The sequence below is a fragment of the Lissotriton vulgaris genome, chromosome 6 (genome assembly GCF_964263255.1).
Source record: "Lissotriton vulgaris chromosome 6, aLisVul1.2, whole genome shotgun sequence".
In the NCBI taxonomy this organism is placed as follows: Eukaryota; Metazoa; Chordata; class Amphibia; order Caudata; family Salamandridae; genus Lissotriton; species Lissotriton vulgaris.
In genome coordinates this window covers 992833356-992857226 of record NC_141694.1, presented here as the reverse complement: position 1 = coordinate 992857226, position 23871 = coordinate 992833356, and the positions used below count along the sequence as shown (strand labels likewise).

Sequence of the window (23871 nt, the reverse complement as noted above, 5' to 3'; positions counted from 1 at the left end):
GTGGCTTGATCTGGCGCGATTTCCATGCGTCCCTGGGGTCTGTCCCCTTCTGTGGTAGCTGTCCTATCCCTCTGGGTGCTCTTGGGCTCTGCCACGCTCTTTAGGGTACCTGTGTGGTAGCCGTTGGTCTTCCTGGCCCTCTCTGTTTCTCTGGGCGCTCCGTGGTCCTGCTTGGCGCTGGTCTCTCCTGCCCACCGGTGTATTTGCTGTTTCCCTCGGTGCTGTTTCCTTGCTATGGGGGGTTGGGGGGGTCTGCTATCCCACCCTCGTCGCCATTGTAATGTTCTTAGTGCCCCCAAGGAAAACGCTGCAGCCACTGTGCTGATTAACACTTTTATTAGATATTAAGTCCCTAAAGAGCGCCGAGCCTCTGCTGCTCGTACCAGCTCTTCGCGCTACTAATCGCGCGATGCGCGCGCAGCCCAACATGGCCGCCGGCACGTCACGTCGCCTACGTGACTGCAACCACTAGACTGCGCCACTACAAAACTCACTGCCAGTCCAAATTCGTCGCTCAGGGCCCCGGACCCCTTTCGTCTCTCTCACTGCCTATTGGATCCGGAGTGGAGCTCGCACCAGGACAGCCCGAATTGGATATCCTCTGGTTCTCTGCTCTCACCACAGCTTCCGGGGCCACCGCACCTCCAAGCGCCTCGATGTCCAGGGCCTTTCTGCTGGGGGGGAGGGGGGGGGGGGGGTCTCGTCACAGTTCCATCTGCTGCACCGATCCCGGTGTTTCTGGGAAGCGCCGCCCTCCTCACCTTCCAGCTCACCCCCAGGAGGGCCGAGCACGCCGCCATAGTTACTTAGTCTAGGCAGGGGACACTCTCCACCACCAGTTCGAATTTGGCCAGGCTCCGACCCTAGTCCCTCCCACTCCCCTCTGACCTCTCAATCTCGCACTTTCCGGCACTCGTCTCTCCCCAGCTGTTTGATTTCTCTCGACATGAAGAGTATGGAGACTCTGGCCCACATTTCAGGTGCTCGGCACCGTCAATTCACGGCACATTCGCCCGGTGTTCGGGGCTACAGATTCACATGCTAGGCTGTCTGGGGTTCCACAGATTGTGGCCGGATCGCAGTATTACTTGTTGTTTAACCCGGAGCTCAGCTAAGAGCGGCCATGTTCGCAATGGGGCTACTAACTTTTTCCCAGCAAAACGACAATTTGTCGCTGTTGGGACATATGAAAAATAAATGTCCCACTTAATAATGTATAGCTCCCTGCCATAGGGCTCCATAGGCCTTTCTTAGGGGAGACTTGGATATAATATCAAGGGAAGTTGAGGATTTGTTATTAGTTGTAATGGCAAAGTCGAACTAGCAGTGTGAACACTGCCTTTTCAGTCTGCAGTGGCAGGCTGGGGTCCATTTTGTCCTTTTCACATGCAGCGTGGCACAAACATTGCTGCAGCGCTGTGTAAACACAGTGACTTACAAGCCCTTGGTACCATATACTAGGGACTTATACTCAAGTCAATACTTACGCGTTGGGTGTATCCAATTCAAAATATAGTTTTTATAGGGTTAGAACACTGGCACTGAGGTATGGTTAGAAGGCCTTTGTGCATTCTCGGAGTTAAAACCAGCAGTATCAGTCCAAATATGTTGGGTGAACATACACTCTAGAGTAGCTAGAGTGTATATGAGGATTTGTAGGTTGAAGTCACACCTCTGCATTGTGATTGACATTTTAACCACTTGTATCTGACTCGAGAGAGCCCTCTACTGACTGCTGGTGAAGCATTATCTCCCCTATTGGAGTGTTGTACAAGCATTGTCCGTATGCATAAAACATTCCCCTCAAATCAAAGAATTTTGTAGCTGCTCTGCGTCCTTCCGGATACCGAGCTCCATCCTACCTTCAGAATGATGGGCACAAAAGTTTCATTTCCCTAGATGGCGCGTCACACAGCTGCATTTGCGCTGGTCTCCCCTAGATGGACGTTCACAGTGCTGCAGTAACGCCTTGTTGCCCTAGACGGAGTGTCAGTGAGGATGCATTAATAGCAGTAGCTCCTATAGAAGGCTTCACAAGACTGCAGTAACACAGCAATAATCGCGAACACCCACATGGAGCAAGTGAAACTTTCCTGGCACCAAAACATGTACAACCAAAATAAACTGTGATGTACTTACCAGTGAATAAAAACTCCTATAGGTAGTAAGGTGTGATCACAAGGTAAATTTTTTTTATTTTAATCTGTAATTTGGATTAATTATTATGATCCAGATTTGGCAGATAATCCTGTTGTAAATAAGCACAACCAGTGCGGTTAAAATAGCACAAGTGTGAATGCAAATTTATATACGAAAGCCCCACCCCCCTCAGCTTGTTGCAGGTCATTTGAAGCAGGTGACTTGGAACTACACCTTTATGAAAATATTTCAATGCTTTTGCATTTCACTAGGGGCCAGATGTATCAAGATACACTTTTGCGATTCTCAAATAGCGATTTTTAAGGAATCGCTATTTGAGAATTGCAAAATGGTATGTATGTAGAAATTCGCTATTTTTTAGCGATTTATTAAAATTCCTTAATTGCGATTAGCAAATTGCTAATTGCAATTAAGGAATAAGTTCCCATTCATTTCTATGGGCCAGGAGGCCCATAGGAATGAATGTGAAATTATTCTCAATTTGCAATTCGCAATTTGCTAATCGCAAATTGAGAATAATTTCAAGGGTGCAAGGGTGTCCAAAGGACACCATGTTGCACCCCTGAAATAGGCATGGGTGCACATGTGGTGCACATACATGCTCTAAGGGCATGTATGTGCATCACATGGCACTTTATAAAAATGGAAAAATTGGCATTTTTAAAGAAATTTGCAAATTACCACCAACTTGAAGTTGGTGGTAATTTGCGATTCCTTAGGGACAATTAGCAAATTTTTTTTTGCATCATACATTGCATTTAAGGAACCGCAAAATTTGCGATTCCTTACATGCAATCGCAAAATAAGGAATCGCAAATTTGCGATTCCTTATTTTGCACTAAAATTTGCTACATGCATACCATTTTGGCGTTTGCAAACCCATTTGAGCTTCCTACATCTGGCCCTAGGAGCGGACACTTTAGGAACAATTTAGGAAACTGCAGCTTCATGAACGGATTCCAGTTCATTTCCATTCCACTTTTGAAAGAAACCTAGGAACAACTTGTGGAACTGCACCTTCATGAAAGAATATCAATACATTTGCATTTGACGTGAGGGACACCTAGTAATGGTGAGTGGAACTGCTGCTTCAAGTTAAAATTTCAAAGCTTTTGCATTTTACTTTTAGAGGGACATCAAGTGAAGACTTGTGGAACTGCAGCTTAATTAACATTTTTCAATGCTTTTACATTTGACTTGTGAGGGATCCCAAGTAATGACTAGTTGAACAGCAGCTTTGTGTAAGGATTTCAATGCTTTTGCATTTAACTTTGTGAGGGACACCCAGGAACAACTTTTGGAACTACCTCTTCACGAATATATGTAAATGCTTTTACATTTGACTTCTGAAGGACACCTAGCAACAACTTGCAGTACTGCATCTGCATGAAAGAATATCCAAGCTTTATCAGAGTAGAAAAAGTGGTTATATACTTTTATATGTTGAAACTCACGTGGTCTACATGATCACCTGCCCATGTAACCAAACATACATCGGCATGACATGCAGGAAAGCCAAACAAAGACTATGTGAACACCGTAGTAATGTTAAATGCAAGAAAAGCACCTCAACAATGGCCTCACACTATTTAGAACAGGGCCATACTGTACAAGATCTACAATGGGTTATCCTTGAGACCTTGCCCAACAAAGACAACAATGCCGAAAAAAACCCTCCTTGAAAAAGAGCAAAGGTGGGTACACAGAGTTAGAACTGACAGCGAGGGGCTGAATGACAACATACCATGGCTCAGCCTTGCAAAGAGATGAAATAACTACTAAGTCTGAGAATCTGCAACCCTCTTTATTTTGAGAATTCCCAGCCTTTTTTCTAAATACTGGCTGACTCACTAAATCCCATCTTGTGAATCCATAAGATGTGTAAAAGTTTTCATAGAATACACAGAAGACGAAGTAACCAAAATATACGATTATTACTATGACAATAATTAACGGTGCATTGAACGTCATATTCCTCCTAACAACACCAACTCACTTCCTCCCTATCGCAATACACGTCAACATGTGACGAATGTCCGAGCCTGATAACTTTGGCCCGTGTTGTGCCACAAATACTTTCCCTAATATTCACCTATACCGACCTCTACGCATTACACACGGTATTAAACGTCACATTACAACAAATCCCCTTACCCGTGTCGATAGACAGCAACCTAGGATATGCTGTTCACCAATCAAAGTATCTACACTATGCTGATTGATTAGCGTTGTAATTATGGCTCCAGCCACCTCATGAAATTGAACCACATTGTTGTTATTGTGATCCCTAAAAGGAAGGTACGCTAAAGATCGCCATGACAACGTGCATAGACCAATAGGATCACTACACAAGATTACCCCCGCCTTTAATGTTGACCCAGAAACAGAACGGACTGTTTCCGGATCGGCTTGAGCAGCGCACACAGTGGACGCCAGGCACGGACGCAATAGGTAGTCAAGGAGGTGGAACGAGATCACTACTAACTGCAAGTGTATTACAAAAGAGAATGTTAATCAAAGTGTCCTCTTTCCCCAGTCCCCCTGAGGCTCTACCATCCGAATGGAGCGCGTTAGCCACACGCGCTAGGTAACAACTTCGCGATGGCGTGTTAACAACAGACTACGGTCTGTCAGGGTCACACTTGAATAATCACACACGTAATGATACACCTGACCCGCCCGCCACGGATATTTTCACGTTACTGCATTTTTACACCTTACCAAATGGAAGGTGCTTTTGTTAATGTTCATGATAATATACATAACGAGGTGACTCCAGTTGCACTAACACCCACTAAGTGAGATCGAATGACGCTTAGAATCACCCCGCACCGACGATTATGTCATAAATACTTTGCACGCACCACCAACTGCAAGCATGCCATAGTCATTTGCATGAGTTTGGAGTGTTGAAGAGAGAGTTGACGCTGCCATAGTTGATAACCGGTCAATGAAGTATTGCCATTTTTTAGTTGTTTAGAACTCTATCAATGGATAAATGTGTTAAGCAGATTACTGCTTGGTGTGTGTCCCCATGTACCCCTTCCCTTCTGTGTGTTGCAAAACAATTGTGTTTATTCTTCGCAGGTACATTGAGACCTTCATAACAGAGAAACAGGTCAACATCCCTATTTCTTTTCACTTTTCAAGAGCACTTTATTTATATTCTATTCACGTTATTCACTTAACGGTCCTGATGAATGCCCGGAACTCCTAACCTAGGCAACTGAGGCAGAAACATGTCGACCACTTTTTAACTTCTCCCCCCCACTATTTATGATCTCTACACTCTGAGTGCACCTTTTACTCATAATCAAGTTCATAGATGCACTAGTCCAAGACTTACCAGACCCGAAAACCAGACCAATAAAAATTTTCCTTCTGAATTTTCGGGCCTTTTATTTTCTTTATACCCTTATCACTGGCTCACTACTGCATCAACCTTGGATAAGAACCTCCTGGTGGAGGCTGCATAACTTGATCGACCTAATGATTATGCACACACGTGATCCAAGAGCGGAGAATCAAGATATACCGCTTTAGAAACCAACATACCCATCACGTGCATGAGGATCTTTTATATCGGGACACCCCCTCCTCCTTTTCTACCTCCATACCTAAGGTTGTGCAGGACAAGTGATCCATTCTCATTTTGATTATCATATGTTGAAACCACACCATCTCAACTTTGTGAGTGACATTTTAAACAGTTTCATCTTACTCGTGGGATATTTAGGGACACATTTACAAAGCTGTTGCATTGCCATTGCGTCATGCAAGGTGTTGCAAGGCAACACAAGGGCTTCTGTAAGATTTATTAAACCACCCAAAGCCACCGTGCATGTCTTTGTATGGCTTAGTAAATCTGGAGTACCGCAAGGCAGCGCAAATGGCTTCATTGCATTACTCGCCCTGGGAAGGTATTCTATGGGTGGGGCATGGGTGTTCATTTTGCATTCCTAGAGTTACCAAGGCTTGTAAACCTGGAAATGCGTCACAGTGGTCCGTATTCCCATGTGAGGTGTAGCAGGAGAATTATTTTTGTTTCTCCATATTTTTTCCTCTTTCTATGTGTGCTGCTTTCTACAGCTCACGTGAAAGAGGAAAACGAAGAAAAAGCACCAGCGCAGAGAGAGAGAGCATGAATGAGCCATATCTTAATAGATATAGCACATTTCCGCCCTCTCCATGTCCTGCAGTGAAGCAAGTTCTCTTGCTGTTTTGTGCTGCATGACTTGTTAGTATATATGCACCTTAGTAACATCTTGAGTTATTGCAGCATTGTGATTGATTTGTTAAGCAGTTTCTTCTGACTTGAAATGTACATCTAGTAAAGTTCTCAAGGGCCGCAGTCCTGTTAAACACTTCTCACAGTATTTTCTCCTTCGGAAACAACTTCTTGTAATTACGTGAGGTAACTGTAGCTATGTGAAAGGCAAGACCGATTGGCTTTGCTAATGCTTGTTTCATTTTTGTCTTTCTCTAGTTAATCAAGCATAAGATTTTAGGGAGCAAGTTACCAGCATCGAAATTCCACTATTATCTGGCACAATTTCTTGGGTGTGAGACTTCTAGTAGGTAAGTCACAGAGCTCAGTTGAAAGTGCTGCAAGCGTCATAAGGTATAAAGCTTTCTGTTTGATAAATGAGTACATTGATGTATATTTGTGTTTGTCCTTTGTGAATGGAGGGGCTAATACATTTTTGAATGTAGGGGCTAATACAATTTGAATACTAACTGAATTGACTCACACCTTTCCCTTGATGACACTTAGATGTAACCTACACCATACCTGTTTATGTTTAGCAGTGTTTACACAGCTATTTGTCCGAGCCTGCTCTCTGTGTTTTCTAGCGCCGATTATTCATTACTAGACAACTGTAGCAACCCTCCCTTGGTAGATTTTTTGTGCACAGCTGTAAAAATTTCAGTAGTGTGAGTTATGGCCATAAAGAGATACTTAAAGGACATCACAAGGTTGCATTCCTCTGGGCCTAATCAATCTGGTACTTCCATTCGCCCATTAATGCTATTCTAGCTTTGGAAACACTAGTGTCTCTTGTGTTCTCTTTCTAAGACAACACTATTTTGTTTAATAACAGAGCCAGGCCATTTCTTATTTGACCAATTGGTGTCCACCACCATGTGGTTCAGGTCATTTTGTTGCTTATGGGTGGATACTAGAACCCTGTGGAGAAAACCCCCGGTATGCTACAGCTATTCGTCCTGGACTAAGCAGCTGTGATTACCGTAGCTTGAGAAAAAAGTGTGATTCCTAGCTGAACAGGTCCTTGTCCATCTGGGAGCTTCAAGGTGAATAAGGAATTGAGTACCACTGTGAGGCTAATCGTACAGTTTATAAATACAGCCATTTGTTAGGGAAAGAAATGAGGAATCTAGTGCGCTTGGGGAGCACAGATGATGGACGGTGGTTAAATGACGGCTATCTCTTACTCCTGTAGATCAGTATGAGCCCATTATAATTAGATGGACTGCGGTTCTATGAAAAGTTCAATACTAATCTGAGTTTCAGGCCTAAACCTGGGGTCTCCAACCTTTTTCTGTAGTGAGAGCTACTTCTGATCAGTGAAAATCCTCATGAGCTACTGAAGGTCAAGCAACTTGAGCGTTGTTACCAGACACCCCCACGCCCAGCTTCATTGACTTTAGTATTAAATCTTTTTATTAACACCTTGGCTGCTATGGCTTTTCCCCTCCTGTGCTGAAAGGCTTGAAATACTATAGTTTCATGACGAGCTCAGCTCGTCATAAGCACAGCTCCAGTGTGCCTCATGACGAGCTGAGCTCGTCATGTGCAGCGAAAGGGTTAAGGGAAAAAGCATCATAAGAAGTACAGCGGCTCGTGCATGAAGAGGCGCAGGCCCATTATTGACAATACATGCATAGAAGTAGGACTGGAATGAGCTCCAGTCGATGCACATTATACACAGCAAGCCGCCTGCAACCCAACTGGGCCGGCCGCGTCGTAATGGTTCAAAAGCCGCTTTTGGTAGCGTTGTGTCATAGAACAAGAAAAAAACAACCCCAACTAATCCCCCCCCCTACCTCCCTCACCTCCCCCCTCCCTGTCCACCGAGCCAAGACCGAGCAATAGACTAACATCACCCTACAAGGGTCCCTGGAGGGCATCCGACCTCCGGGCTTTTGGCTTTTGTGGCTGTGTTTTAGGGTCTGCATGCGGGGTTTCTGCGAGGCGTAACAGTTGCAGGTAGAGAGGACAGCTCAGCTCCCTGAACTCTCCCGTAAGCAGGGTCAGGAATGGTCGCCAGAGGTCTGCAAACTCTGAACTCTTCCCCGCCTTTGCCAACAAGAGTTTCTCCATGCCCAGTATCGTCCAAAGCCTATGCAGCCAACCAAGTTGTTGGGGGGGGCGGGGGGGGGGTGTTGAGCGTCTCTCCAGTGTGCCACAATATTCTGTATCGCTGCCCCCAGTGCAATCGCTATAAGCCTACCTCTCATGGACTTCAGGGGGTACATCAGGGGGTTAGGGAGGCCCAGCAACACATAGGCGGGTAATCGGGGAAGTTGTGTGTCTCTAAGTGCATGTCTATCAAGTCTAGGATCGAGGTTCAGTGAGGTCGTAATCGGTCACAACTCCACAGAAGGTGCTCCAGTGTGCCGAGCTCCCCACATCCCCTCCAGCAGCGGTCACTAACCCGAGGGTCCCAGCGATGTATCCTATCAGGTGTGTGGTACCAATAAGTGACTACTTTGGTCAACGTTTCCGTAAGACCCATATGATAGTCTGAGTGTCTGGCTCTGTGGTATACTCCCTCCCACTCCTTTCATGTGAGCTCTCTCCCCAGATCCCTCTCCCACCTGGCCCTCCCTGCGTTGTATGTATTAATGTCGGCGAGAAGTAGGTGTTGGTATAGGTCAGAAAGTAGCTTTTTGTCGGACGTGCACGTCAGTAGCCATTTCTCGTATGGCGCGAGGAAGCGGTGCACGCCGGGTTTAATCGACTGGTGCAAGACCCGGTGTCTGACCTGTAAATAGGACAAGCGGTCTGCCTCTGGTTTGCCATAATCTTCTTTCACCTTCTGGAAGGGGAGGATACCATTGAGGTCAAACATGTGTCCCACATCTCTACAGGGCGTTGTTTTCCAGACCGCGAACGCCCTGGGGTTGAGACCGGGGGAAAAATCAGGATTGTCGAAAAGCGGTGTCATCGGGGAGGGAAACAAAGTGAGACCCCGCTGGACTGCCACTCTGTCCCACGTGTCCAGGACCGTGCTCGTGATCTGCGACGCGTAGAGTTTAGGTGGTCTGTATCGGCGCGGTAAGAACGGAACGCCTTGGAGCGGCCGGCCTGCCACCGCCTGATCTTGAAAGAGCCAGTGTTTACTGGACTCTAACTGGTGCCATTCCACCAGCGTGCGCAGCTGGGCGGCCCGAAAATATAGCGTAAGATCGGGTATCCCCACTTCGCCATGTGCAGGGGAGAGCACAGCAATCGAGTGCTTGAAGCGCGGGCGGCGTCTATTCCAGATGTTGCGAGCCAGGTCAGCCTGCGTCTTTTGAAGCCATCCGGTCGGCGGGCGCAGCTTCATTGACTTTAAGCCAAATGTCTATAGAACCAGGGACTATGGTTTGAACAAAATACTTAATGTAGGAGCACTATGACAGGGTTGCTAGGTGGGTCAGTGATGACGTGGTTTTTTGGGGATGTATGACCATGTGTGCGTATAAATGGGATATGTGTATTGTGTGACTGAGTGCCTGTCTTATGTATCTGAAAGAAACACGTTGGTTATAGATTTCTTGCCTTAGAATTACCCTCAGGCATCAGACTGGATCCGGAAAGTTTTTTCGTCAGCAGTACCTCTGCGCATCGGAAGGTGGCGTCGGTTGGCTCCGCGTCAGTCGTTGGCCTCATGGTCACTGGGATGACGTTGCAGCAGCTTCTTAGATGCCGCCCTCGTGCGCTGACGTCAGTTCTTTCTTTTTCTGAGCGAGCCAGCGCAGATCCGGGAAGAGCGGTACCTCCAGTCACTTTTTGACTGAGTTTTTGTCTACTTCTTTTTCGAGTTTTCGACTCCTGGTGCACGGGAGATGCCTGGAATCAAGCCATGCGGTTCCTGTCATCGGATGATGCTGGTGACGGATCTGCACTGTGTGTGCCTCTTTGCCTGGAGCGCCACCACAACCCTAAGTCGTGCTCCGACTGCCAGTCGATGGCGCCGAAGGCTTTGCGGGAGCGGTCCCGAAAGCTGCTTGAGCACCGGCAGTCTGCCCCGCGCCGTTCAAGGTCCCGCCGGCGAGGGAGGTCGTGGAGCCACCTCCATTCGTCCAAGTGTTCGAAGTCTTCGCACTCTGGGTCGGGAAAGTCGAAGCATAAGAAGAAGTCGAAGAAGCATCGTCGCTCTTCGACTTCTCATCGGTAGGCCGACATGACTAGGGAGGCGGGTGGTGCCCTTCTTGCGGCCCCGTACTTGGAGCCCGAAGACTCGACTCAGCGATTCCCTCCCATTCTGGGACCGGAGCGATTCCCGCCCATCTTTGGGTGGCTTGATCCCGCTGGCGTGCCTTCGGGCCCCGTGGACTCGGTTGGGGTGCCTAGACCTTCGCCGACGCCGCAGGCCCCGCTTGGATCCAGGCCTGGATTCGGATCAGCGCTGGTTGACCTGATTACGCCTCCACCGGCACCGCTTCCTGCTGCACCACTACCGCGTTCGACGCCGGTCGTCTCCCTGGCTGTGTCGACCCCTGCCTCCATCCCGACGTGGACCCAGAGTCTGACCGGCGTGGCCCAGCGAACCGGATCTGGCACCCAGAGGGGTTTTTGTGCCCCTGTTCACTCCTGGGGTCCCTTTTCGACCAGAATGGCGCCCAGAGGATGAGGACTGGAAGGGGTCAGGTGACCCTCTGAATGGCCAGTTGGACAGTGAACAGGACTGGAGAGAGGAACTGTGGGATGCCATGGTTTGTACACCTCCCCTGACTATGGCATGTTGTCTCCTCCTACCGTGGCTACAGAGGAGGGAGTGTCATACACAGTGGTGTTGCCAAGGCTCTCAACCTCGAGCTTCCTACGTTGACGGTCAGAACTAACCTCTTGACAGAGGTGCTTCAACCGGCTTCAAACTTTTTGGAGCCCCTGCTGCCGTTTAAAGAGGCCCTCACCGACGTCCTTTTGGGCACGTGATCCAGGCCCAATACGGGGCTCCCGTGGACAGGATCATTGCCCTACGATACCGCCCGGCTCCGGGCGACCCAATTTCCTCTCCCAACACCCCACCGCGCAGAGCTTGGACAGGTGGGTTCTGCAAATAGTCCAAAGGGGCAACTCCTTCCCCCTTCGAGACTACTCCTCCAACCATGCCAACGAGATACAACCGCATGTCGGAGGATCATCTGGCCCTTCTCCAGCAGGAAGTTACGGCTCTCTTGGCCAAGGGATCCATCGAGCTCGTTCCTGTCCCAGAAGTAGGTTTTGGTTGTTATTCCCACTACTTTCTGGTCCGCAAGAAGGACAAGGGCCTGCTTCCTATCTTGGATCTCAGGGACATCAACATCTTCCTCCGGAAGGAGAAGTTCAAGATGTTGACGCTTTCTCAGGCTTTGTCTGCCCTCGACCCGGAAGACTGGATGGTAGCGTTGGATTTGCAGGACGCTTATTTCCACATCCCCCTCCTGCCAGTCCACCAGCGTTACCTACGGTTCACGGTAGGACACAAGCATTTTCCATTTACCATGCTCTCCTTTGGCTTTACCAGTGCCCCTCCGGTGTTAACGAAAGTGATGGCGGTGGTCGCAGCTCATCTGCGCAGACCAGGGGTTTCAGTCTTTCTCTATCTCAACGACTGGCTGTTGAAGGCAGTCTGGCCCCGGGCAGTCATCTCCCACTTCCAGATTATGGCTGACCTCCTGCATTCGCTGGGGTTTTCCTTCAATGTGCCGAAGTCACACCTGATTCCCTCTCAAAAGCTCCTTTTCATCTGAGGTGTTCTGGACACGACACAGTTTCGGGTCTATTCTCCCGAACGTCGAGTCCGGGATATTCGGGCTATGATTTCGATCTTTCAGCCTCTATCCCGGGTTTCGGTCAGAATGACCCTAAGGCTGTTGGGCCTCATGGCCTCCTGCATCTTGCTGGTCGATCATGCCAGGTGGCATATGCTGGCTCTGCAGTGGGACCTGAAGTTCCAGTGGGCGCAACATCAGAGGAATCTGGCCGATTGCATCCAGATGTCGGAGGGCACTGCACGTCAATTGCAGTGGTGGCTCACGAACCAGGATTAGGTCAGCGGCAGATCCATCTCCCTTCCCCTACCAGACCACACAGTGGTGACAGATGCATCCCTTCTGGGATGGGACTGCCATATGGGAGAGGCGGAGATCAGAGGCCTCTGGTCTCTGGCGGAGTCCGGAATCCACATCAACCTTCTGGAGCTCCGGGCGATTAGTCTTGCACTCAAAGCATCAATTCCCTCTGTCCGGGGAAGAGTGCTGGTGTTCACGGACAACACCACTGCCATGTGTTACTGCAACAAACCAGGCGGGTGGGGTCGTGGACCCTATGTCAAGAGGCCCTCCGCCTCTGGACATGGCTGAACATCAGGGCATAACCCTGGTGGTTCAACACCTAGCAGGTTCCCTGAACGCCAGGGCACACAAACTCAGCCGCAGTTGCATGATGGATCACAAATGGCGTCTTCACTCGGAGGTGGTGCAAGGTCTATTTCAACAGTGAGGAGAGCCTTGGTTAGATCCATTCACCACCGAAGAGAACACGCAATGTAGGCAATTCTGTGAGTTGGAATTTCCAAGGCAACACTCGCTAGGCGACGCTTTTCGTCTCGAACGGAGTTTCGGTCTGTTGTACGCCTTTCTTTCTATACCACTTCTGCCCAGAGTGCTGAAGAAGATCCTGCGCAACCGGGCCCAAGTCATCCTTGTGGCTCTGGTTTGGGCACCGAGAGTATGGTATCCTGAGCTGCTCAACATGGCCATCGATCCTCTGACCCGTCTGCCTCTTCGGGAGGATCTTCTGTTGCAGCAACAGGGGACGGTCCTCCACCCGAGCCTGTCCAGCCTCCCTCTCCTTGCGTGGAGATTGAGCGGCAGCAGTTGATGCCATTTGACCTGCCTCCTGAAGTCTTCGATGTAATTCTGGCAGCCAGGTGTCCCTCCACTAAGTCTGTATACGCTTGCCGGTGGAACACATTTGTGGCATGGTGCACAGCAAAGGCTGTGAATCCCCTCTCTGCCCCTCTTTCTGAGGTTTTTTTGTTCCTTCTTTCCTTGGCCCGCAGGGCTCTGCTCTGGGCAATATCAAAGGCTATCTTTCGGTCATCACTTCCTTCCTTCGGCTACCAGATCAGCCTTCTCTTTACAAGTCCCCGGTTGTAAATCATTTCTTGAAAGGCCTAACTCATCTTTTTCCTCCTGTTCCTTTCGTTATACCTCACTGGGACTTGAATCTAGTTTTAACTCACTTAATGTGCGCTCCCTTTGAGACTCTTCACAACTGTCCTTTGAGGATCTTGACTCTCAAAACTGCGTTCCTGGTGGCCATCATCTCTGCCAGACGAGTGAGTAAGCTCCAGGTACTTTCTTCTAAGCCTCCTTTTCTCTCTGTACATCCGGACAAAGTTGTCCTCGGGACTCGTCCATCCTTCCTGCCCAAGCTTGTCACTGCCTTCCACATCAGGCATACAATTACTTTGCCGACCTTCTTTCCGCCTCTGAATCCTTAGGAAGAGAGGCTAACTCGTCTGGACCCAAAATGTGTGCTTTCATTTTATTTGGATCGCACCAAACCGTTCCGGGTCGATAACTAACTCTTTGTTTGGTACATGGGTGCCAAGCAAGGTCAGGCCGTGCACAAACGGACTATCGACCGATGGGACGTCTTGTGTATCAAAGCCTGTTATTCCTTGGCAATGAAGGAGCCTTCAGTAAGGCTGCGCGCCCATTCCACCAGGGTGACGGCTGCGACTATGGCTTTGGGACGCAGAGTTCCATTTGTGAGGCAGCTACGTGGGCTCCGTTAAACACCTTCACCAAACACTACTGCCTTGACAGTCCAGTCCGGAGAGACAGCTTATTTGGCCATTCTGTTCTCCAGCACTTTCTGGTGTGATCTTTGTTCGCAGACCCAGCACCGAGTTTGTTAGTGCTGGAGTATCTATTCAATTGTAAGGAATCTATAACTAACGTGTATCTTTCAGAGAACAAGTTATTTACCTTTGATAACAATATATCTGTAAGAAACATTAATTAGTTATAGATTCCTTCCTACTCCACCCATCCTCCCTGTTCTGCAAACTGATTTCTAGGGTTAAGGACATCTTTTCAGGGCCCCAGTTTTGTGCACCAGTGGTCAGTGTCTTGCATGGCTCTGCGTCTCTCTCTTGGAAAGTCGGGTACAGAACTGACGGCGCGCGAGGGCGGCATCTAAGGCGATCACGCCGCCACCGACAGACGTAGAGCCGACCAACGCCACCTTCCGACGAGCAGAGGTACTGCTAACGAAAAAACTTTCCGGATCCAGTCTGACCCCTGGGGGTAATTCTAAGGTAAGGAATCTATGACTAACTAATGTTTCTTACAGATATATCTAAGGTAAGTAACTTCTTCACTTGTGGCACAGGACATACCTTTCGCCATATGTGGCACTGTAACATGTATAACACAGATATACACCCATTTTTTTTAACCCCTTCGCTGCTAGGCCTTTCCTTCCCTGTGCTAAGCCTTTTTTTTTTTTGGGCTATTTGGGGTTGTTCATGCTTAGGCCCCTGCACCTTTTTGAACACATATAGTATCCACGCCAAATTTGCATCCTTTTCTTCCAACATCAGGGTTTGTTGATTCCCCTGGAGGGGACCTAGAAATTACCCAAAATACAGCTAAAGTTTCTTATTTTTGGGAAAATTGGGATAAAAGTGCTGCAAAAGAAAGAGTCTGTTTTTGTCCCTGCAAATGGTATCAACAAATGTAATGTTGAAATCACCATCTTCCCAGCTCTCAGGGACTGACAGACTTTTGTCAGAAAACCAAACTTTTTTACACAGTTTTGGCATTTTACTGGGAAATAGGCTATTTTTGCTACTTTTTGCTCTTTCAACGTCCTTCCATTTAATAGTAGAAATGGGTATGAAAGCAATAATGGATCCTGGAAAGCTATACATTTCAGAAAAAAGACAAAATTCTGAATATAGCAAGGGGTCATTTGTGTAGATCCTTCAAGGTTTTTTTTTATGGAAACCAACAGCTGAGAATAGGAAAAATTGAAAATGATTTGAAAAAAGTAATTTGTGCCAACATTGTCACCTGTAACTTCTTCTAAGTATGGCAGTTTTTTTAAAAGCAATATACTGTTACATCCGCTGCACCCTTCTGGTTGTGGGGATATATAGTACTTGTAGGTGCACCAGGAACCTGAGCAACCCAGAGCCAATAACTGAGCAGCGTCTTGCAATGCATTTTTTATTGTGTACCGGGTATATAGCAATTCATTAGGGAAAATAAAAACAGTGAAAAATCGGTCCAAAAGACTCCTATGTATTTCCGAAATGGGAGCAAAATATACAGTTTAGGAACAGTAGCTATTTGCACATCTCCAAAATTATGGGTACCTGTTGGAAATGGCCCTTCTTGCAGGGTCATCTCTAAACTTTTTGCCTGCCTCAGGTATTTTTTCTGACCTGTTGTTGTTGGTTTATGACTCTGGACACTTTACAACTGCTGATCAGTGCTAAAGTGCATATGCTTTCCCTGTGTAAATATGACTGTGAATTGGTTTATCCCTGATTGGCCTATTTGGTTTACCTGTTAGTCCCTAGTAATGTGGCCTGTGTGTGCCTAGAGCTGGTAACCCAAATACTGCTGGTGGGCCTGCAGCGCTGGTTTGCACCACCCACAGAAGCCGCTTGTAAAGTGTACCTCAGACCTGCCACTGCAGTGTCTGTGTGCAGTCTAGAACTGCCATCTTGGCTGTGAAGTGTCCACACGTCCGAGCCCTTGGACCTTCCCTTGGCATCATATCAATCACCCCTATGGTAGGGTGCATTGTCTGTGTAAGGTAGGACATGGCTTGATATGTGTAGCATGTCCTGGTAGTGAATTACACCCCATTTAGATTTTCACTACTGCAAGGCTACCTGTTCCCCATAGGCTAGAATGGGCAGTTACATCTTATAATCCTAATTGACTCCGGGAACATGGTAGAAATTCGAGTTTAGTATGCCTGAACTCAAGAATGATAAATACATCTTTTAGCAAAGTTGGTTTTAATATTCTGTGTTTGAAAATACCACTTTTAGAAAGTAGGTATTTACTTGCCTAAGCCTTCCAGTGTGCTCTGCTGTTATGTGTATTGGCTGTCTGGGTTTAGAGGGGCAAGGCACGCTGAGTCAGACCTGGGTTGAATAGAGAGATCTACATTGAGTATTGGGGAGGGGTAGCTCCTTGACCTGAATAGAGCTGTGGCTGGCAAGGTGAATGCTGGCTCCACCTCCTACTTTGCGTCTGATGGCAGACCCCCTCTTTCTGAAAGGAAGGATGCAGCCTGGTAAACAAAGTGCTCCAGGACTGAGCAGAACTGGTTTTGGCTGGGTTCAGTGACTAGTGACTTTTTAGAACAAAAACTTTTGGGGTATAAATATCTGTGCCCAAACCCCTACAATTTGTATTTCTCCTGGATTTCAAGAAGAACCTCTGTCCGTGTAACTGAAGAAATCTGCAGGAGAGGACTGTTCTTGTGCTTGTGTGCTGTTTCTTGGATTGGCCTGCAGTAGTTTCCCCTGGACTTGGAATAAGAGGGAAAAGGACTTTGAGAGAACTTTTATTTCAACTTGCTAAAGCAATCACCCAAGGGCTAGAAGAGAGCTAGCCTCCTGCTGGAGTCACAGGCACATCTGACTCCCCCACCAGCCTCCTGATTCCTCCCAGCGAGGATTTCTATCTGCAATTGAGGCCCCTGTGAGTTCCAGGGCCTCTAGTTCTACTACAGAGAAGAGAGTGCTGAAATCGTCCCTAACGCCTGTTTGCGACCCGCAGCAGCTGAAGAGCGTAAGAAAAATCACTGCGCTGCTGCCGCCGAGCGCTCGCAAACCAAAACCCATTACACGCTTGCGTGCCACAAAGGGCTCGCTAACACCCAAAGATCATCGCCTTGCACGTTTGCGGGCTTTTCGAGTGCTCGCTAACCCTGGATCCTCGCATCGAGATCATTGCATCACGACATCGCACTGCGGGCGCCGTACGTCTGCCATTTTCATCTCATCACACCCGGAGCGTTTCTCACTCGCGGAGCACCATTTCTTCTCATCGAAACAAGTTCGAACGCGCAACAGGCTCGGCATATCATCCTCCCTTGCGGCAAGGATTCAATGCATCTCTGGCCTTGCGTGAAGAAGTTTGTCGCTGTATCCCACACACATCCGCAGATCGGCGCATCATCCCTTACAGAAAGGATTCAACGCATCGCCAGCCTTGCATGAGGAAAATCACCACTACAGCTAGTTTGCGACATTTTGTTTGTTTTGCGATGAAATCCATGTACTTTGTAAGTAAAAGGGTCGCAGAGACCACTGCTTTGAACTGAACTCCTATTTGCACACTTTGAACTATTTTTACAGCATTTCAAGAATAACCCTATTTTACAGTATGGTGACTTTTAAACGTTATTGGTCTTGTGTTAAGTCTTTACATAAATATACTTATTTTTTATAACTACTTGTGTGGTGTCCCTTTGTAGTGTTCTTCACTGTGTTACTGTGTATGACCATAAATGCTTCACACACTGCCTCTGAGATAAGCCTAGCTGCTCATGCTACGTTACCACAGGGTTGAGCAGGGGTTATCAAAGGGTTACTCTGACTTGGGAAGAAGGGTCCCTACTTGGACAGTGGCCAGCCATTGCCAACTAGAGACCCCCATTTCTAACAGTACCTATATTAGCATGTGAATTAAAAGAAAATTTTCAAAGTGACTTATATTTTACACATTGTCTTACATTTGGAATGCAGAAATGCATTGAAAGTCAATAGGTAATAACAGTTGCTCTACAATTCTGTGTTGCCCTAAGTTTCCAGATACAAATGGTACTTCACTTGTGTGGGTAGACTTAGTGCCCACGACAGGAAACGGCCCACAACGCAATGTGGACTCTCCACATGTTTACAGTGAAAACTGACCCTTTTTTTGCAAAGTGCCTTGCTGTGAATTTTGAACCCTAGCTCAGCCGGACCTTGGGAAACCTAGCAATCCTATACATTTTTTAAAACTAGACACCCAGAGGAATCTAGGATGGGGTGACTTGTGTGGCTCTCTTCAGGTTCTGTTACCCTGAATCCCTTGCAAACCTCAATTTTTGTAAAAAATAAACACATTTTCCTCACATTTCTGTGATGGAAAGTTCTTGAATCTGTGTGGATCCACAAATTTCGACCCTCTCCGCTTTCCCCCAAAGTCTTCCGATAAAAATGGTACCTCACTTGTGTGGGAAGACCTAGTGTCCATGGCAGGAAATGGCCCAACACGCAACGTGGACACACCACATTTTTACAATGAAAATGGACCCCTTCTTTGCAAATTGCCTAGCTGTAGCTTTTGAACACAAGCTCTGTTTGCACCTGGGGAAACCTAGCAAATCTATACATTTTTCAAAACTGAACACCCAGGGGAATCCAGGAGGGGTGACTTGTATGGCTCTCACCAGGTTATGTTCCCCAGAATCCATTGCAAACCTCAAACTTTGTCTAAAACCCCCCCACATTTTCCCCACATTTCTGTGATTGAAAGTTCCGGACTCTGCGTGAGTCCACTAACTTCCACCCACCCAGCATTCTCGAAAGTCTCCCGATAAAAAGAGTATCTCACTTGTGTCAGTGGGTCAAGTACCCGTGACAAGCAAGGGCCTGTGACATATTGTGGAGACACCAAAATTACCTATCACAAAACAACCTGGTTTTGCAAGGGGTGGGCACCTGGTTTTTTTTCCCCGGGCTCAGTGACCCTCTAGGGAAACTTACCAAACCCACACATTTTTTAAAGCTAGACACCATGGGGACACCAGTGAAGTATGACTTGCGTGGATCCCCCAATGTTTCCCTATCAAGAATCTCCTGCAAATCTCAAATTTAGCTGAAAAAATCAAATTGTCAACACCTTTTTGTGTGGGATCACCGTGCCGGCACAAATGTCATTCTGGGCAACCTCCGCCACTGGCCTATAAAAATAATCCCTGGCATCTAGGGAGCTCTCTACCTCCATCAGGGGCAGGGGGGCAGATTGGGGGGCAGAAAGACTGGATGTAGCAAAATGTAATGAGGGTAGCAAAGGCCCTTGCCCAAGGGGCCGCTCCTCCTTCCTAGTGGCTAATGGGTGGATTTCTGCTTAGGGATCACCCTCCTGTGGTGATCCCAAAGCAGGGATCTACAAGGGAAGGGTACCATTGGAATGGGTAGATTCTCCCCGTTCCAACGATACTTCTCCCAAGTGTTTCGATGCTCGGGGGTTGAGATAGCCACACAAGCACTGAAATAATGAAACTGAAACTAGGGGATTAGGATGGCAGGCGGAATGAAATACGCCTGACACCCTAGCTGTAATGGGACCACCCGCCAGCCATGCAGCGGTCCTACCACCCCAATCATGATGCGACCACCACCGCAGCGGTCACAGCAGGCATATTCAACATTGCGGCGGGTGCTGTTGGTTGCAGCACCTGCCTCAAAGGTGAAGATGCCATGTTGTGCATCGCCATGCACAACGTGGCAGGCAGCGCGCGGTGCCTGCCACCTTGTGCATGGCTATAAAAGGGGATACCATAGGTACCCCGCAAGTGCTGCCCTCTATCCCCCGGTGGCCCGCAACAGTCCCCCAATGTAAATCCCTGTCAGCCTTTCCATGGAGGTACCGCCGCCATGGAAAGGCCTTGAAGTGCAAACCTCCTAATATGGATGGCGCCACCATATTGTGCCCCAGTTCCACCTGGTCGACAATCTGAACGATTGCCGACCGGATTAAAAGCGGCAGACGCACTTTGCGTCTGCCGCTTTACACCCCCCCCCCCCATGGTAATATGGCGGGGGTAAATGAGTTTGTGATGATGGGCGGATCGCCACCGCTGGTCGGGCGGTGGCGATCCGCCCGCCTCATAATCACCCCCAAAGTTTTAGTTTCATTTATAATGCAATGAAGTCAGCGCGCCATGCGCTCAATCGTCATTGCATTGGAAATAAAAAAAAGTCCTCAGGAGGTTGGGGAAGCTCTCCCCCCACCTCCCAAGGCCAACAAAAAAGCAGGAAATCCCTTTAGTGCCCCTGTACTCATGATGGGATGGTTACGTAATGGGCACAGAAGCACTGGTGCTCATGACGGAACCATTCCGTCTTGACCACCGAAAGGGTTAAGTGGGATAAATATAGAGTGCATAAAAACATTCTGTAAAATTGTTCATAATATGGAACATTTTGTTTTTGCACTTTAAGTGTCTCCCACTTATAACAATATATATTTTTTTCAATTAGAACTATGGCACATGTCTACCAGCCACTAGGAGCAAGATGTCTGCTGTGTTTAAAAGCGATACTTTGAAATGGAAGAAAATTAAACTAAAGTGTTAACTTTGTTTATTTGGACTCTATAAAACTCATAATTTAAATTTACTCCCACTTCAAAATGGCACATTTTCAAACAGGCATCCTGCTCCCAGTGGCCTGTTCATGCACTGCTATATTTTAAACAAAAACATACAGCATTTGTTTGAATGGGAGAAATTTAAAGTGAAGAAACATGCTTCATAAAACATTGACTTAATTGGCTTAATTGATAGTGGAGGAAAACATTAAGGGCCAGATGTAGGAGCCCTAATACCGGTCGGTAACGGCCGAAAGTTTTTTCAGTTATACATATTGCACAGTGTCTACTGGCCACTTGAAACAAGAGTCTTGCTGTTTGTAAGTATGAACCTTTGAATTGGGAGAAGAGTAAAATTGAGAGTTAGCTTAATCATTAAGTTAACTCTTCATTTTCATTTTCCCGCATTTAAAAGTATTGAGAAGCATAATTTTGTTCTCAAGGTTCCAAAATTGAGTTGACAAGAACTTTTATTTAAGAAGAAAATACTGTAAAATAAACACAGCCTTCCTTTAACTTTCCAAGGAAATTGTGACCCTGTGCTTATATAAAAATTAATTAAAGGCTGTGTGCTACTCTGAAGGTGTCTGTGAGCGACTGATAGCTGCTGATCGACTGGTTGGAGGCACCTGGCCTAAAATAAGCTTGCTGGGAAAGTAAATGCTAATTATATTGAAAACTATATATTACAATTTCAAATCTCACAAACAAAGAATTATTTAAGAGCTATCTTGGATATCCTAGAAATCTGAGAAGTCACCGGAGAAGTTAAATATCTATTTTACAATTTAAATCATTTAGAGCTTATTCATTTGAAATTCTTTAAGACTTAATAAAGAACGTCTGTTGGATGATTTTCTCAGTGACTGCACTACTAATAGTGGTTACAGTATAAAAATATGTGCACACATTTTAAAAGTTTAGCAATATGAGGCTATGTCTAATGCTCCCAGAATGCTCTCTGATTTGGTGCAGATATTTGCAGAAGCTTGAAAACAAGATTGATGATTATTTGCTTTCAAAATAAAATGTTTATACAAAAATGAAAGCTGGAATAAAAAACATTTAGCAAAACTACTGTAACATTTCAGGCACCGTTTCTCTGCAGCATCATTTAGTAGCGTGTTGATGCATTCTGGTATTTCCCAAAAATAATCGTAGTGGAAAATCAGTGCAGACGTCCATTTAATTGTCCCTGTTGCATCTGTTTACAGGTTACCTAGAGACCATTTAATCTCTGGTAATAGTTGAGCATGTATTTGAAATATTGAAGCATTCATATAAAGAAAAATCAAAATGTTGTTTTTCTCACACAATTTAGGAGACGTCCACAATATACTAACATTTTGCAGCTTAGAGGTCATTCAGCATGAGATACTGCGGTTAGTTACTTCAGTGATAAATTGTTGGTTCGTATTTATTTATTGCTGGTAACGTTATCAACCTAATGGCTTCATTACAGTGGCAGCTGACACAGGACTGCGTTCTGTCGCTTTTGTAACTTCTTTCGTATAGGTACATCTTTCCTGCCCTGTGGTTGTAGAAAAGAAAAGCAGACTGAGTAGCATGGTGCATTTGTCGTGACAATTATTTCAACATTTACAACGCAGTAGTCTTGGAATTACGTCTGTCTGCCGGGTTCATATAGTCGTTATGGTCAATTCCATTTCTGAATGTAAATGAAACGAGTATGGGCTCACACAACATTAGGCGCAGAGAAGTCCAATTTTTAATCTGCTCACCCTTGCAATGCTTGGTCGGCAGTTTCTTCTATCAAAGTAGTTTGTATTTTTGTACCGGTGTATTAGGATCTAGAGAATAACTCTGCATGTTCAAGCAGTTTCTAGATTTTTGTCTTGCTCTAATGATTCCTTAAATAGTCCAAAAAATGTAATACTAAAAACAGCCGAAGGGACCATAAAGCGTGCTCACCCACAGGGCTCAGTTCTTATTAAATGATTGCACTGTATAATAAAATACAAAAGTCTCCTGCGCTGTCGAGAGAAAAACTCGCAATTTGTTGTTCCTTCAACTGGGCAATCTTAGCTACTATCAAATATCAAGAACTCTTTTACTTCATATTGCACGCCATGAAAATTGGCTGCCATACTACTGCTTTTGTTGTTGTTACTAATATTATGTCACCAGCTCCAGTGTGTTTCATGGAGGTTAGCATCACTCATCTGCCTCTTTAGCAAAACATGGGAGGGAAAGAGGCCTCTGCGCCTGGTGAGGTCTAAATTACCTCTAAACCCACAGCCATGATTCCCTGCTCCCGTGCCTTCCCATAATATGCCCCGAAACCATCTCTATCAAGGCTCCTTGATTTCTCATTTATTTTTGCAATATGATATACCTCTGATGTTTTAGCCAAGAGCACTTTCTCTGGGCACAGTGCTCTTCTTTGCCTAATTTCTTCATGGAAAGTTTCGGGTTAATCTGTCAAACGGAATGTGAGAAAAAGCGGTGGGGGGGGAGGGGTGGTTGGGGGGGTAACAAGACTCCAATTCCCCATTCATTTCCATAGACGTTTTAGGCAATGCTTTTCTCAAACTCTTGAACGGAATTACACCAAAATTTGCAGGGAGCTAGATCTTGGTCCAGAAAGTGTGCTTTTTAGGTCAAAGCCTGCGTTGCAGCGCATGCGCTGCTGCAGGCAAAGAGATATTGTGAGCAGGGGATTTCAGTATGGCGTGAAGCCACGCCCCTTTTTTCCATTGGCAGGCCTCTCGAAACGGAGGCCTGCCATTGGACAAAGCTTCTGTTCAGCAGATTTGTCTGCTCTGAATACTGCCTCTCGAGGACTCCATGACCTGCCTTACGGTAGCACGACAATATTTTTTGAAATATTGCCTTGGCAACCATGAGGCAGGTCAGGGAGTCCTGGAGGGGCGGGATTCAGTATCCTGTTCCTGCCCCTTTTTTTATTTTGTGTGCGTGCGCTTTTCGTCATTGTTGCCTCGTTCTCCTTGCTGGAAGGAGGCATTGCAGTGGATGGACCCTCCTTGTTGATAGATGCTTGTGTTCGAGGCATGTGGGCTGCTGAATTCATATCTGTGCATAGATCGCCGCCTAGTGTTGGGTCCGGAGGATTGCACA

At 46.7% G+C, this 23871-nt stretch overlaps 1 protein-coding gene across 9 annotated transcripts in view; it reads left to right on the top strand.

Annotated features, from left to right (window-relative positions):
- The window catches only part of LOC147708315 (protein 4.1-like), a 1681744-nt gene that overhangs the window by 156094 nt on the left and 1501779 nt on the right, over window positions 1-23871 (top strand). For all 9 annotated transcript variants that reach the window (XM_086927035.1, XM_086927031.1, XM_086927029.1 and 6 more), the window contains exon 2: window positions 6647-6738. The gene's annotated coding sequence lies outside the window, so the exon portion shown is untranslated. The remainder of the gene's footprint in view (window positions 1-6646; window positions 6739-23871) is intronic.